The following is a 14,872-nucleotide window of genomic DNA, read 5'->3' as shown; positions in this document are numbered from 1 at the left end:
TATAAGCTTATTTCGCGTAAAGTAAGTCAGATATAAAACGTTCAAACATTCGATTATTTTCCATCGTTTCTGTTTTTTACGCACGAATGTTGAGAATGCGTGTTACCACAGCTATCTATCGACACGATCGATACAGGTTGAAGTTAAACATCGCCTGTTATCGTTTTCAACGATTCGGTGGAAGACTACCGGTTGGACGCGAAACCTGAAAATACCGAAATCAATGTGCAAGACAGATTCGATTATCGATCCCGTTCGAAAGATAGAGTTTTACTGTTCGCACAGTTTTCCGCTTCCGCGAATTTAAAATATTTTCGCAGCTCGCCAATTTCTTTCGATGCACGACGAGTGTTGCGTTTGCACAGTTCCTTTCCGCCATACGAAACGAAAAGTCACTTTAGATCGAATTCCGAGTTTCGATCGTATCGATAAAAGTAAAGAATTCGACTAAAATATAAATTACATATTACAGAGTAAATTGCATATTACTGTGCTAAATAAATGCTAAATAATCGAATTAAACGGTATTTCCAATGCAGAAATAAGGAGAACGACAAATTTTAAATATCGCGTTTAACGACCACCATTTGTTTCGTATTTGCTTTGTGAAGTTAGAGGGTTCGTTCGATACACGAGATCCACGTAGTTGCGATTTATTAAATCGAAATGTAAGATTTATCGGATTTCGTACCGGTTTGATACCGATTTAATAGAAATTAGGTACGTAGAACGTAGAACGTTATTGTAATCGCTTCGTTGAGTCGATCGTAGAAAAATTCCAATCCCCCTTTCCTTATCGGAATTAAGATAATTTGATTTTTATCGGTCGGATATTAAATTTTTGAGCTAATAGTTGGAGCAAAGTCCATAGTTCCATACACTCTTGTCGCAAATAATATATATTCAACGAAATTCACGATAATTTGTTAATTTCAAAGAATGGCGCTTTCATTCTGCCCTTTTCTTTCGCTTCGTCCGTGGTATTTTATTTATCTTGTTTATCGATCACAATTTTCATGGCTATTCGCTGCAACCCCACACCTTGGCCGAGCAATTAGCTGAAATTTACGAGCCCCGGTTGCTTCGACTTTTCAACCAGCCGACGTATATTTATCGTTCGAATTGAAATTACATGTCGTCGCTTTGTACATTTCGTACTTTCCCTGTAACCAATTTCCATCTTTGTTCCGTAATGCACGATACTTTCGGAAATTTGTGACTCTGTTAAACGAATGTAGCAATTTATCGTAAGATAGAGACTGGGCTGTCGTTGTCTCTAACAGATCGCATACCATACGCATGCGATATAATGCACGAATTAATAGCGTTGATGTATTTAAGACTTTGAATTAATCGTTTATTTTTGTTGCTGTTGCAGTTGCAGTTGCAGTTATTTACGGTCGCGCACGAATATGTTAACGTGAGTAACGACTCCTTTTCTTCAGTCTTATTAGATCTTACGATCCCTTTTAGTCGGCAGTTATAATTGTCGTTTCAAAGTAAACGTTCCATTAAGATCTCGAGAAACGAGGAATCGAGTAATCGCTTTTGTTACATTAATGATTCGTGACCTATTCCTCGACTATTAGAGAATCAAGAACGTTTTTCATCGAATTACTCGTTCAATCAAACATATAGGATCGATCGTTGTTTAACTCGCAAAGACAATAGATTTACAAGAGCTTTGTAAATACAAGGCTGCCGCGCATGGCTAAATTGTATGCCTGTTTTTCTTTTTTTTTTCTTTTTTTTACGCATAATAGAAAGGTAATAGAGAATATGTGTCCACTATCTGTAAACTTTTGAATTTGATGTCGCGCGTCGATATCGAAGAAACAAAAGCGGAATTTCTGCGTTGAAAACACGGCCGGAACAAAATAACAGCATCAGCTTGGTTATTGAAAAGTTTTCGTTCGAAACTGTCGTTGTCGATAATTAGGCGGCCAATCGACGAAAATTCGCGGAATAACGCAATTGTTGGATCGAGGGCCGCAAATTTCACGATCAGCATTATAGGAGGAAATTGTTCAAGTAAACGGAACGAGCTGGGTGCCCGAACATTCGTCTCGAAGCCGCGCAACGATCGATTTTCGAATTTGCGGTTTTTGGCCGAGTTTAATGGAATCGCATCAAAAACAGTGGGAAATTCCAAACTGTACGAGCGGTATTCCCGCCCTATACCATCGAAGGAACCAGAAATTTCCCAGACCTAACCGGAAATTATGAATGGCTATTTCCGATATACTAACGCGAGATATTGTTCGTTAATAAATTCACTCGACAAACCTATAACTCGTGATTCGATACGCTACGCGATATATACACCTGTCTGTCTTTTACGTTTTCTTAGTTTTCCGAAGAAAATCAAAGTCGAATTTCTACCGTATACCGTCAACGGCTGGTCTCTTTTTCCTTATTAAACAACGTTATTAATCCGGGATACAGCGAAAGAGACAGAACTCACCTATGAAATATTATAACGAGTACCGTGTCTTTGGTATTTCATATTTTTCCGCGTATCGCGCGCATTCTGCGCGTTGTTATACCGACTTTGACGACTATGTACATTTTCTTTCTTTCCTCTTTTTTAAATCCATTGGACGTCTGCGTTATGAAATACGAATGATTTTTAAATTCGTAAGATTTAGTAACATTTTTTCTCTTATTTACCGCTTCTTATTCTCTTTTACGATGTACTGTGTTCGGTACGTCAGTACGTGCTACACGTATACGTGGGTAAAACGTTCGATGTCACATCGTGTGCGGTATATGATATATTCTTTTGCATATTTCTTTTTTCTTGTTACTTTTCAGCGAGTGTTGGAACTTTTAGCAGCAGAGTTACATTTGTATAACGATGAATTCTCTTTCCGCGAGCTACGCGTTTCATCGCACAGTAATCACAGTAGGATGTTGTTCGTTTGGGCATAGTAGTTTCGTTTGGAAACGCTTCCACGCGAACAAGAGCGTATGAACTTTGTTGCGCTTCGATTTAAGGCCATGGAACGAACAATTTGCAAGTGTGCACTTTTCGTTTCAATTTTGCGTAGCTACGTCATGAAAGGCGCACGCTATTTATAACTGTGGCAGCTATTATGTTCTCGCCACTTGGATATTCGCCGTTCGTTCCAATATCGCATTGTCCGCGAAACTTTTATGAATTTTTCGATAAAACTTATCCGCTTACACTTTCGACCGGCATCGTAAATTTGGCTCGAGAGGAAAGCGAGGCAGTCGAGTATATTCGACACGGGTGCATTTAAATTATTACGATAGCTTTTTAACAGCGTCTCTTCGAAATGACAAAAATTCACTTTTAAGATATTTCGTAAGATATTTGCGTGGAAACTGGTTTCAGACCACGACGTTTGAATTTGATCAAAGCGTGCGAATTAGCGACGAATCGGTTTGCGAACAGTTGCAAGCGTAAATTTCTTTTCAAAGGGTAACGGTATACTTTACTACATATCGTTCCTATGTACCACTATGTATAATTGCTACTTAAACGCTTGTTGCTTCGTTTGTCAAATTAAAAGCGTCTCTTTGACGTTACAACTTAACTCGTAAATTAAGCGACTCGTTCGGAATAATTTTATGATTTATGAACTTGACAAGTACGATTTCCAACTTTCCTATCAGCTCGTGTGATCGTTTAAAGCGAATTAAATTGTTCGTGGAAGAAAAAGTTGCGATAGCGAATATGTGAGATACGGCATAAAGATTTTTCAACGATAAAGTTTTGGTATATAATTGTTTTACGCCAAACCGTTAATTGCAATTAATTAACTGATATTATATTCGTAGCATTCCACAAAATTTATAGCTTCGCTGGCGAATAAATGAAACGTCGAACGCTGGATCGACGATACGCACCGCTTTGTACGGAAATTGTTCTTCGGTCCGCCGTAATCGCGTAACTTTTCTTATTATTCGAAGGCAAGCATCGCTTTGATTCGTAGATTTTGTCTCGCTGCGCCTGCTGGTATCCTATGGTATCGAACGTTCCATAGATCCGATACTGCCGATCTGCGTGTACTGTGTATTTGTACTTTGCTCGTTCGATACGACATTTTCATAACGTAAAAATTTTGTGGCGTAAAATTTACGTTATATAAAATCACTCGTTTACGTTTTTTAGTCCTATTTTCAGAAAGAATGTTGTAAAATGGGCTGTTACATAGCTTATCTCTTACGCTCGAATATTTTTGCAAGTGTAAGTTCGAATATTCCGCGTGTCAGTTTTTAAAGCTTTCTTTAATCGTTCCATTCAACTTCGAAAGCCTAATCGTCCGAGACTAACGATAAGAGAGACGGCCAAGAAATGGAATAATAATGGATTTTATTGCGTTATTTAAGGACAAAAAGATATTTAACGTATCGAAAGGTTATACGTAGGCTGTACGTGTTTATACGTTTATGGCAAATTTCAAGATGCAAGTGTGCGCGGATAATACGCGTATAATATATCCAGAGTAGAGTAATCGCGATGACGCGTAGGTATTTAACGAGCAAAATAATAAATACAAATAAATGTTTGCTCAGGTCTGCGCACTTTGCCGCGTTCGTAGGGAATACGAATTTGCGTAAATATCGACGATCAAAGATGTTTAAAACTTAAAGGAAAGTGAAAAGAGAATAGGATACGAAAATGAAATCTTACCGTACGCTATAAATATCTGGAACAAAAACGCCATTTTTAACACTGATGCCACGATCTAAACAGCTCGACGAAGACGATAATAAAAACGGTGTATTAACATGCGATTATGAACTCGAAAGCGTAATTTAGCGTAGCGGTGAAAGAACCGGGCGCAGTAAAAATCGTCGTGTTTATAGAGAACTTAAAATAGAGGAACGAAAGTAAAGAGGAGATATAAAGATAGGGTGGAAGAAAACACGAAGAAAGGAAAATTTGAGGAAAACAGGATCCATCGAAACTCGTGCGAGTTCGGGCGTCGCGCGTATGCATAAACGTATGTACGTATGTATGCATGTACTTGCTTATACTTCGAAGCTCGCGCGAGAGCCAGGAAACCATATTTAAAAGTAGACAGATACGTATGTTGGCTGGATGACTCGTGCCGCGCTTTTTTATCTCGATCGATCTCGAATTTTGCGAATGCTCCGGCGACATCCTCGTGACGCGAGAGCGCCGCTTCGCCCATTACGACGCTGTGACCATCGAGCGGTGGAATATTTTACGATCCAAGTTACCGTGTTACTCGTCGCAAGCGTAGGGTATCGTGTGCTTTCACCGTTTTTCTGTGTTTCGCTGTTACGAACTGACTCTGATTCTCGGTGTGTGACGTTAAATAATAACGCTCGGACGTGGAAGAAATAGAGGGGAGCAGCGTTAAAGTCGGAGCATCGACGCGAACTTTGTATCGGGTTGTCTGGAAAGCGTATTCTTTCTTCTCCGTCATCGGTGAATCAAACGGCTGTGCCGAATCGGTGTCTCGTGTCTACGATTCCGACTGATCGATCGTATTGCCAGTAGCTTAAGTCGATTGTCGAGTTTTTCTTATGAAATTAGAAGTTGTCCGAATATTTGTGAACAGAAACGTGCATTCGATATCGTCGGAGGAAACACGCGTGCAACGTCTCGTGTCAAAGACGCGTGTCTCGCGATCAGGATTGCCGGATTCTATATGTAGGTAATTTGTTACGTAAGTTATGGTGATTTATGGTGGAAAGGAAGAAAAGGGATGTCACGTTTTTTCGTTTCCTCGCAGCTGTCCTCCAGCTGTCCGTCTTCGCTGATACATATTTTCCCAAACGTTCCAATAAGTTCCCGTTCTAAGGAAATTTCATAAAAAGAAACGATTTTTCTCCGATTCTCGAACGGCCGTTTGGATAAGGGAGGATCGCTATAACGGAATTCGTTCGTAAAATTATTTTCCGTTTCGGAGCGTTTTAATCAATTTTCTTTTTCTCGAGGAGCAACTTAGCAGCTGTCTCGGCTGAAATATATCTACTTACGTTGGAAAGCGACAAGGCATTTAGAAAAGAAAAAAACTGAATTATTTGTACTCGAAGAACGCGATGTTCGCGCAGGTTGTTGAAAATTTTCAGTGATGGATCGTTTAATAAGACGCGAGAGTCGTTCATCCCGCTGAATAATAAATAAATAAATTCATTTATGCGTAACCGTACGCTTTTATACCGGTGAATAGAATCGTCGAACGATGTAAAGTGGTGCGTGAAAATGATGTGTTGGTGAGGGCTGAAAGATTATTATACGCAAACGCTGCCAGTCGTAAGTCATCGTACAATTATCATACCGAGACTAGAGGTAAGTTGTAACGTTATATTCGCGAAATGAAACCGATATTCCTTGGTATCACGAATATAGCTTTAACACGGCCAAAGCGAAAGAACGTGGAAAACGAACGAATCTTACTAGATATCGAAAAGGTGGGGAACAGCAGCGATCAGCAGCATCGCGAAAATACGTTTGTTCTTCTGAAAAATGAACGCCTGCTAACTAATCGATAGTTGATCGAATCGGTCGTTAAATAGGCGAAAGTACGGAACGTATATAGTTATACAGATATTAGAATATCGTAGGAAGTTTCAACGTGTTTGATGGACAATTTTCCAAGTGGTTGGCAGAGAATTGCAAGCGTAAAAGAAAAAAGGCTAGAGAGGCAATCGGGTCGGCTGCCCTGTTGGGATTCGAAACCGTGAGCCGTGAAAGATAGTGGTTCTTCGTCGCGGTTACGGAGGAGAGCGTAAGAAACTCCACCATCCAACGTCCTTTCGTGTCTGATTTTTCTAGTTATTTTTCTTGTACGAGCCTATACCTTTCCCGCGAAGAAGATGCTTCGTATTCCTACAAGTATCGGTCATTCGTTTTCTTACTCGCTGCGTTTACAAACGGTGTTTCACATTTCACGATATTTCTTTTTCTACCAATAACGATTCCTAGAAAATCTTATACGATAATTGTAACCTGAATATCAATAAAAAATATTTCGTCGGTTTTGCATCGAACGCTGTTTGATATTTAAACGTAATCGCCTAACAGCTTGAAATTGATTATCATTAAAGGGCGAAAAGGTTGAAACATTTTCATTTAAATACGTTATCTTTACGTTGTTAAGATCGAGTTAAATATAAAGAGATTCGATCCCACGTTTATAAACTGTATTGCTCTTTTATACTCCCACGCAGACACCTGTTTTATCATATTACGTAAACGTAACATCCGCTCCGTTTCTCTCTCTCTCTCTCTCTCATTCTGAATATTTTTCCTATGATTTTTGTTGGGTTTCATTCGTCAAATTGATATTTAGTCGAGGAGATAAAAACTTGTATGCAGGTTTCTGCTTCGGGCCAAACGGAAACGACGTGTTTTTTTATTTATCTACTAAAGCCGATTTACGAACGATCGCAGAAAAAGAGAAATATTTTAATCGATATTCGTTGTTATCGCAAAGTTACATCGATATGGTACATCGAATGTTAAAAAAATAGGTGCAAATTCCGATATGAAATAAACGTAGCTAAAGTCGCGCCGAAATGTATATGCATCGTGTCAATTTATCCTACGTATTAAACAAACTCAATTTCCCGTATAGAAAGTACAAGTGTAACGTTAATCTTAGAAAGAATAGTTTATTGGTCTTAATTATTTTCTACAAATTATCGCAGGATACGCTACTGCTTCGAACCATTTACGTAGTAATCAAAGTTACGCTTCATTTGAATGAAATGTAAAAGTTTAGTTTTTCGAACGCACAGAGTCGTGTAAAGTTGGGCTATTGGAAAAATTATCATCGGGATAACGAATGGGAAGAATTGTTCTGTTCGTTGTGTAAAATTCAATCAACTTTTTCAACGAACCGTTATTAAACATTGTTAATTAACTGATACTTAATGTAACGGAAAGAAACTTAAGAAGGCGTGCAAAATTCAAATGCTCGGCTGATTTTTGTATAAATTATCGAAAGAAGCGTCTTTCGAAAAAATTACGTACATCTTAAAATAGCGTTTTATTTTATAGCGTTTTATCTAGCAATAGTCGCAATCATAGCACTCTACGGTTTAATCTACGGTTCATTTCGCTTCGTAATATATTGTAATTTCAGATATACGAGAAAGAACGTGGACGTTTCGATATGCGTAACTCGTTGTGAAAAAGAATGTAAAAACGACGTACGAAGCTGTTGAAAACAGATAACAACTATGATTCGAATGATAATATTTTCTATGAAAAGTTTCCTTTGCGTCTTCGACTCCACTTCAAACATAGAGTAATAAGCAAGCATATTTTCATTTCATATGCTTCGCTACGTTTTACCAACTTTTATATACAATTTATCTCCGGGTGGAATTTTTATTTTTCCAACTCTTGCACCACCGAACGTTGTTTTTCGTCTGCGTTTCGATGCTAATTTGATAAACGGTTAGTCGAATCGTCGTGAAATACAGTTGCGAGTGGAATATCGTAAAAGTTTTATGGAATGAATTACGGTTGTCGGTTAATACGAATTCGATTGAAAATTGCGACATCGATGCGGTAGCGAATAGTTAAATAATGCCGATTACTGCTTCGTCTATTATGCACATTTCAACGACAAATAAACACGTCGTACGTAAAAAGCTGATCTACCGCTAAATCTACATAGGTAAATGTAACGATAAACGTTGGTTGAAACACGCTCGATGCGTAGTAAAATTACAAATAACGTATCGCCGTGCTGTTAGCGATTACGATTAGTTTTACTGCACGTTTGATCGTAAATTATTAGGTTATTTAGTTTAGTTATCGCGCATGGCGATCGAATTAATGCGAGTTGGCGTATCGATGTGAATGCGTGGGAAGAAAGATGGAAAAGAGAAAGTAGATCGGTGATAAATTGATTGGAGAGGCCGAAGCGCATCAAACTCCCTTCCGGATTTACTCGAGTTTCGTACAACTCGGATTAATCCTAACGAGAATTTTTATCCGTTTATTTCGCTACAGGAGTGAGATGAACGATCTTTGAAAATACCATCCTACAACTTAAAAAGTTACAGAAGGAAAGAATCAAACGAATTGATTTCAACGGCTTTATAACATTTTAATCGTATTTTACGAAATCGTTTCCCCTTCCTATGTAATATAAGTATCGCTACATATTCAGGTTATATAGGTATAATAAATATGTAATTAAATGCAAGCGATTAATATAAATTCCCTATCGAGTGAAAAGTATTTACTTTGGTATAATAACGTTGCTTGTGATACGTAGAGGTAACGATGTTTATCGAAGAATAACGAATATTTAGATAATGTGTGGATATTAGCGTAAAATAATACGTAAACTTACGGTATTTAAATAGAATGAAATCTGTAGCAGATCATAGTTATTCTTTCAACCTGAAATGAAAATTTCTCTTTTAAATGTTGCGTTCGTAACAACGCGAATCATTGGAAATAGAAATATCGTTGCTTCGGGTTTTCGCAAAGTAAATTCTACCGAAAAATATCGAGATTTTTCTGACATTGACTCGGTTCTCGGCTTTCCCCAAAGGATTTACATAAACTATTTGAACGACGGTCGTCGGTATAATTTCGAAAAGTTCAATTTGTTCGTGCGGTGTGAAAATTCTAGATATCCTTCGAGGATAGGAGAGATATGGCGGCTTTATATTTTTCCTCGCCATTTCTTTCCAATACCGAATTGTCTCAAGTGTATCTTCGACGGCATGAGAAATGGTTTAGACGAAATGAAAAATGGAATGCTTTAGGAAGAAATTTTCCTGTAAAGGGACGTCGATGAGAAACTTTCGCGCGGTATATTTTTATTCGAATATCTTGTTACGCATACGTATATATTGCCTTTTACACGTACATACGTACGAACATGGTTCAACGAAGGACAGTTTTTTCTATCGTGAGAAAATTTGAAGATGGATCGAACGAGAATTACTCGACAGGAAGAGAAAATTGTTAAATCGTAAATCGTTAAGGGATCGAAAAGGCTTTTAAAGGGACCATATACGTATGTATCGGGGAAATTTGTTTACAAAAGTCGTTAAATGGTTCTCCGTAGAAAGCAAGTTCGAAAGCTTTAATCGTTGTATTTGAAAAGTCTGTTACAGAATCTGTGTGGCGTGAGCAACGAAGTAAATTAATTTTTCTTAATTATTCGCTCGAGAGCGTACAAAAGTACCGCTCGAGAGGAGATTCTTCTAATACGTAATAACGTTTCTATAAACACATTCCGCGAATAAAAATTTTCCTCCGAGTACGATAAATTTGATAATTTCCTTGCAAAATCTCGCGGACCGTCACACGGAAGGAAACGTGGATAGAAACGCGATACACGGAGCACGTTGGACGGACTAATTGTAAGGGTTCGTAAATCGTTTTAAACGCGAACCGGCCTATCGATCGGTCGGCTCGATCGAAATTTACGATGCGCGGAACAATAAGCGTAGGAAACGTGCCTACGTATCGTAACGCGAGAAAAGCAAGTTTCCGATTGTTTGCTTTGCGTTATATCGAGAACAACTTTCGTCTCGTTGTGAAAACACGTTTGCATTCGCTGATAGCTGTGACAAAGGGAATGTTTTTTTAACTTCCTCTTGCTATTTTGCTCGCGATATCAAAGTTACGGCTACGCGACGAACTGCTCGTGCCCTACTCGCTGTTGCTGCTCCTGCGCTCCGAATGATCCTAGGGGACACAGATTGCAGGACTTGCTTCGGTGCAAACTTTTATCGGTAAACGATGCAGAAATCGCACGCAGTTTCGTTGTTGGTTGGACGTTTTACCTTTCAGGATCGTGTCCCATTTCCTTGAAACGAAACATGTTGAAATATGTTTTCATAGGGCGCTGCGCTTCACACGTACTTACGTACATATATAGTATTAACATATATAGGTAGGTACTAATAATCGAACGCAACTATCGATACAGCGAGTGTTTGAACGTGTTTGATTGGAACTTGGATCTCGCTGTCAGAAAATATCTTGGATGGTTGGAAAGTATCTTTTCTTTCTCTCCTTGGCGCTGGGATTGCAGATCTGGTCGGAAAATCTGCTAACCGGAGTTCCAGATCTCGAGTTTCTACTTTTGTCGAAATTAGAAGCTAAAGGCACGCGCGTAGGCGATAAAGTCGTTCCTACTCTGTAATTTGCTATATACAATATGCAAATTTAGTTCCTGGATAAATCGGCGGTCAATTTGCTATTAACTCGTCAATTGTCCTCTCTCTCTCTCTCTCTCTCGCTCTCTGCCCTCTCTGTTTCATCCGTCCGACTATCACTCGCAATCTGCACTCATACCGTTTGCCTCTCATCTCGTTTACATTTGCTAGCGTTCTGTTTCTCTCTAACCCTTTGACACGAACTCGCTGCCACTCGCATACCGTTACCGACATATCGAATGCGATTCCACCGTGAGTGAGCTATTGTCCGTACTAAATCGTTCCAATGGATTCACCGGCTTTATAAGTATCGAGGGTAACGTTACAAAGCACGGATCGGTGTCCTTTTGGGCGTACCGTTATGTACGCGTGGCATGAATGCATATACGCGTATACGCGGTGCAATTGCATTTCTCGTAGGACGTTGTATCGGTATGCGTGTGCGCTCGCCTGTCGTCGTATGTCGCGTATACGTGCACGTTGCACACACGAGACGCCTCGCGTCGGTGTCGCATTTTCTGGGTCACGCTCTCCATTATCAAAGAATTCAGAACTTTCCGAGGTATACGAAGAACGAACGTAAATTCGTTTTTCAGCGAACGAAGAATTTCGCCCTCGACGTTTCGTGCAAGCAATTAAAAAGATTTATATACGTTACGCACAAGTTCGGCGTTAACGAGAAGGGGCGAAGTAGGTGACGATAAATCGGAGAACGAGGGAGCGTGCGTTTTCCCATAGTTTCGGTGGAAAATGCGAAGAACCGTGGCACAGAAACGATGCTACAGCTAGTACAGGCATACATCGTTGGTTATCCGCGTAACTCTGCGATATTTGCAATCTTCTTAAATGCGATCGCGCATCTTGTCGGTCAAGAATACCGAACCTTCGGATACTACGTACTTTTAGTTACACAAATGAACGAATTAGAACGAATTATACGCGATACGAAGTATAAATGTATATAAAATAAGTGTATTATCAATACACTCGCGCATTTCATTTTTCCAACGCTACGCTACTTTTTACGTAACTCGAAGTCGTAAATCCCGAGTTTACCAGATTCCACTACGATACTTTCGCAATTATACCGTGTTGCTTCTAAACGATGGTCTCTGTCGTCTTACGCGACGAATGATTTTATACGATTCTTCGAACGACTAATTTCTCAGGTTCTTAAATTAGAAAACACCGATCGACGATCGGATACGTGTATCGTCGATCTTGCGAGATCCGGATCTCGCGAACGTTGCGAGGTGAGGCCTTTTTTACATAAAGTCGCGCGTCGCTTACGTTAGTCGCAAGTGGAAAAGAGATCTAAACCATGATGCGACGACACGTTTATGGTTCCGGCTATCGGCAATACGATGCGTTCACCTTGACACGTGCATCTTCTTTATAGAGGTCTGAGAAAAGAACATGCTCTTAATATCGTCCACCCGTATAATACGTATTTCGAAAAAGAAAAAAAAAAATATATATATTTTGAAATATATACGGACGTTGCATCAACGTGTTTTATCATAACCGTAATACAAAATGCGTTCTCCTCGCAATTACAGCTTTCGTTTGAAACCAACGGCATACTGGATTCGTTTATTTAAAAGATGTTCTACGCGTTTCAGATTATCTTATCTAGATGTTTTTGTAGATCGGTGACTATGTACGTAAATGACAGAATACTGCACGGCAACTACACGGAAACAAGTTCCAAATATAGAATGCGTTCTTATTCGACTCTTGGATTTCAAGCACGATGTAATTTCAAAAGAAATACGTAATACCGAACGCGGAAATAGTTTCGTTTGGCGCGTGTGTATTTATAGTTTACGCATTAGCGATATTAATAGGCAATATGTAACAACTCCTTAAACGATGATATCGTTAACGTTTACAAATATTAAAGTACAAAGTACGTGAAATAAATAGGAAAAGAATCGCACAAATGTTCGAGCGTTCGCGTAAAAAGTTAACAGGTCGTAAATCTCGATTTTCTCAAAAAAAAAAAAAAAAAAACGAGTATCCATTGAAAATGTTTTATTTTACGATTTCGTAGCATTTGATTTCTTTTCCTCTTTACGCCAGTTACGCGATACCTTGTACAGTTTCGATAGTTGCGATACATGTTGCGTTGTTGAAAAGACTGTAGTGAAAATACGTGTGTATTTAAAATCAACCAAACATGGGTACGTATTCTTTCCTTTTTCTCTGTCGATACTCTCTTCGCCTTCTTCCTCCCATATTTGTACAAATACACTTTGAAGCGATCGTGAGGATCGTATAGAACGAAATCGTTTCAGATACGATTGCGCGTAATTTTGCGATTAAATTACATCCTTCCAAAAACAAGCGAATATTCGAATACTTTTATTATCGTTAAAGTAAAACGGCTAAATTACGTAAAGACTTTATACGCCATACATACGTTGACGCCATCGAACGAGTATATGTATTTTGCTTCGTTGTTTAAGCATACTCGAAACTTTTATCACGATTTATATCTACCTTCGTAAAGAAGAGGTCACGAAAAGAAGGAGGGAGAGATTGTCGATATAACTTAGCCCCGAACGTCCTGAAACTGATTGCGAAGGGCGCGCACCTCCCATGGGGATAATGTGGTTTATAGACGGGGAAGAGAACGAACGAAATACAGAATACAAAGCCCTACCTGTCTTGTCCATCTTTCGTCTCTCTTATCATCCATCATAAACATAATGCGAACGACCAACTCGCCTTTTTCTTAAACAAACACGTACTTTTCGATAAGCTCGATAGATATTTCAATTAAACAAAAGTTGCGTCACTCTCGTGCGGTGGATAGTCGAAACGACGTGCTTTCGAATTGCGGAATTTTTAACGTTGCGACAAATTTCGGAAACAAACTTTCACGATTATACTTCGACCTCGTAATAAATAAACTTTGTAAAGTGAAAAGATTGGTTACCGAAAGGGGAGCATATATTTTTTACGCGATCAAAAATCTCGTCTCGTCTCGTTGCTTCTTTTATTTACGTACGTGGTACTGCGATCGTTGGTATCAGCCATGTTTTACATAGTACGCGTTTCTTCGAACGTTTTGCCGTTTAAAATTAAACCTGTACACGTACCTTATCTCGTTGTTAATCCGATATTCGGTTACGTCGATAATCTCCACTCTACATATTTATTCGAAAACAGCTGGTAATTTTGCGATTCGGTTCTTTCGCTAGGTATACGGATGTGTACATACCGTAATCTCGCGGTACACATGTTCGCATTATCGATCTTGCCAACATTAACCTGCGGCCGCTCTTAAAGCACCGTCAACTACACGGCTCTTTGGGCACATGGTAGCAGGCGAATTTTTAGAAAATCGTATTTTAATTTATTAATGTTACCCTGCATCTGTGAACTGTCGACTCCCAACTATCTATAAACTGTCGAGAAGGTGTAGTCGCGCCAACGCCGAGTCCTTTGTATTATTTTCTACGAAAGAAGGTTGAAAATTTCCGAACAGATTCCTTCGACGAAGAGGTAGTTATCGTGAAAGCGTTACTTGTATTTCATATCTCGCTGTATATGAAAAAGGGCAAGAATGTAAGTACATACGTACGTACATACGCGTCGTTTCAACGTTCCGCGATAAGAATTTGCATCGTTGATATCGATATGACATTCGAAACCTGAAATTCAATTTCAGTCGTGACGAAAATGACGATACGTTGTTATCGTTATTATTATTATTATTATACTGAAC

At 39.0% G+C, this 14,872-nt stretch overlaps 1 protein-coding gene and 1 long non-coding RNA gene across 6 annotated transcripts in view; one reads left to right on the top strand and one right to left on the bottom strand.

Annotated features, from left to right (window-relative positions):
• The window catches only part of LOC122567143 (1-phosphatidylinositol 4,5-bisphosphate phosphodiesterase epsilon-1-like), a 132,749-nt gene that overhangs the window by 37,982 nt on the left and 79,895 nt on the right, over nucleotides 1-14,872 (top strand). For all 5 annotated transcript variants that reach the window (XM_043725402.1, XM_043725397.1, XM_043725398.1 and 2 more), the window contains exon 2: nucleotides 1,379-1,420. The gene's annotated coding sequence lies outside the window, so the exon portion shown is untranslated. The remainder of the gene's footprint in view (nucleotides 1-1,378; nucleotides 1,421-14,872) is intronic.
• LOC122567158 overlaps nucleotides 1-14,872 on the bottom strand; it is a 48,438-nt gene that overhangs the window by 29,252 nt on the left and 4,314 nt on the right. The window contains exon 2 of the long non-coding RNA XR_006316715.1: nucleotides 9,315-9,364. This is a non-coding gene — a long non-coding RNA (uncharacterized LOC122567158). The remainder of the gene's footprint in view (nucleotides 1-9,314; nucleotides 9,365-14,872) is intronic.

This window comes from Bombus pyrosoma, linkage group LG4 (genome assembly GCF_014825855.1).
Source record: "Bombus pyrosoma isolate SC7728 linkage group LG4, ASM1482585v1, whole genome shotgun sequence".
NCBI lineage: Eukaryota > Metazoa > Arthropoda > Insecta > Hymenoptera > Apidae > Bombus > Bombus pyrosoma.
The sequence above is the reverse complement of the archived record's forward strand: the minus strand, read 5'-3'. Positions and strand labels throughout refer to the sequence as shown.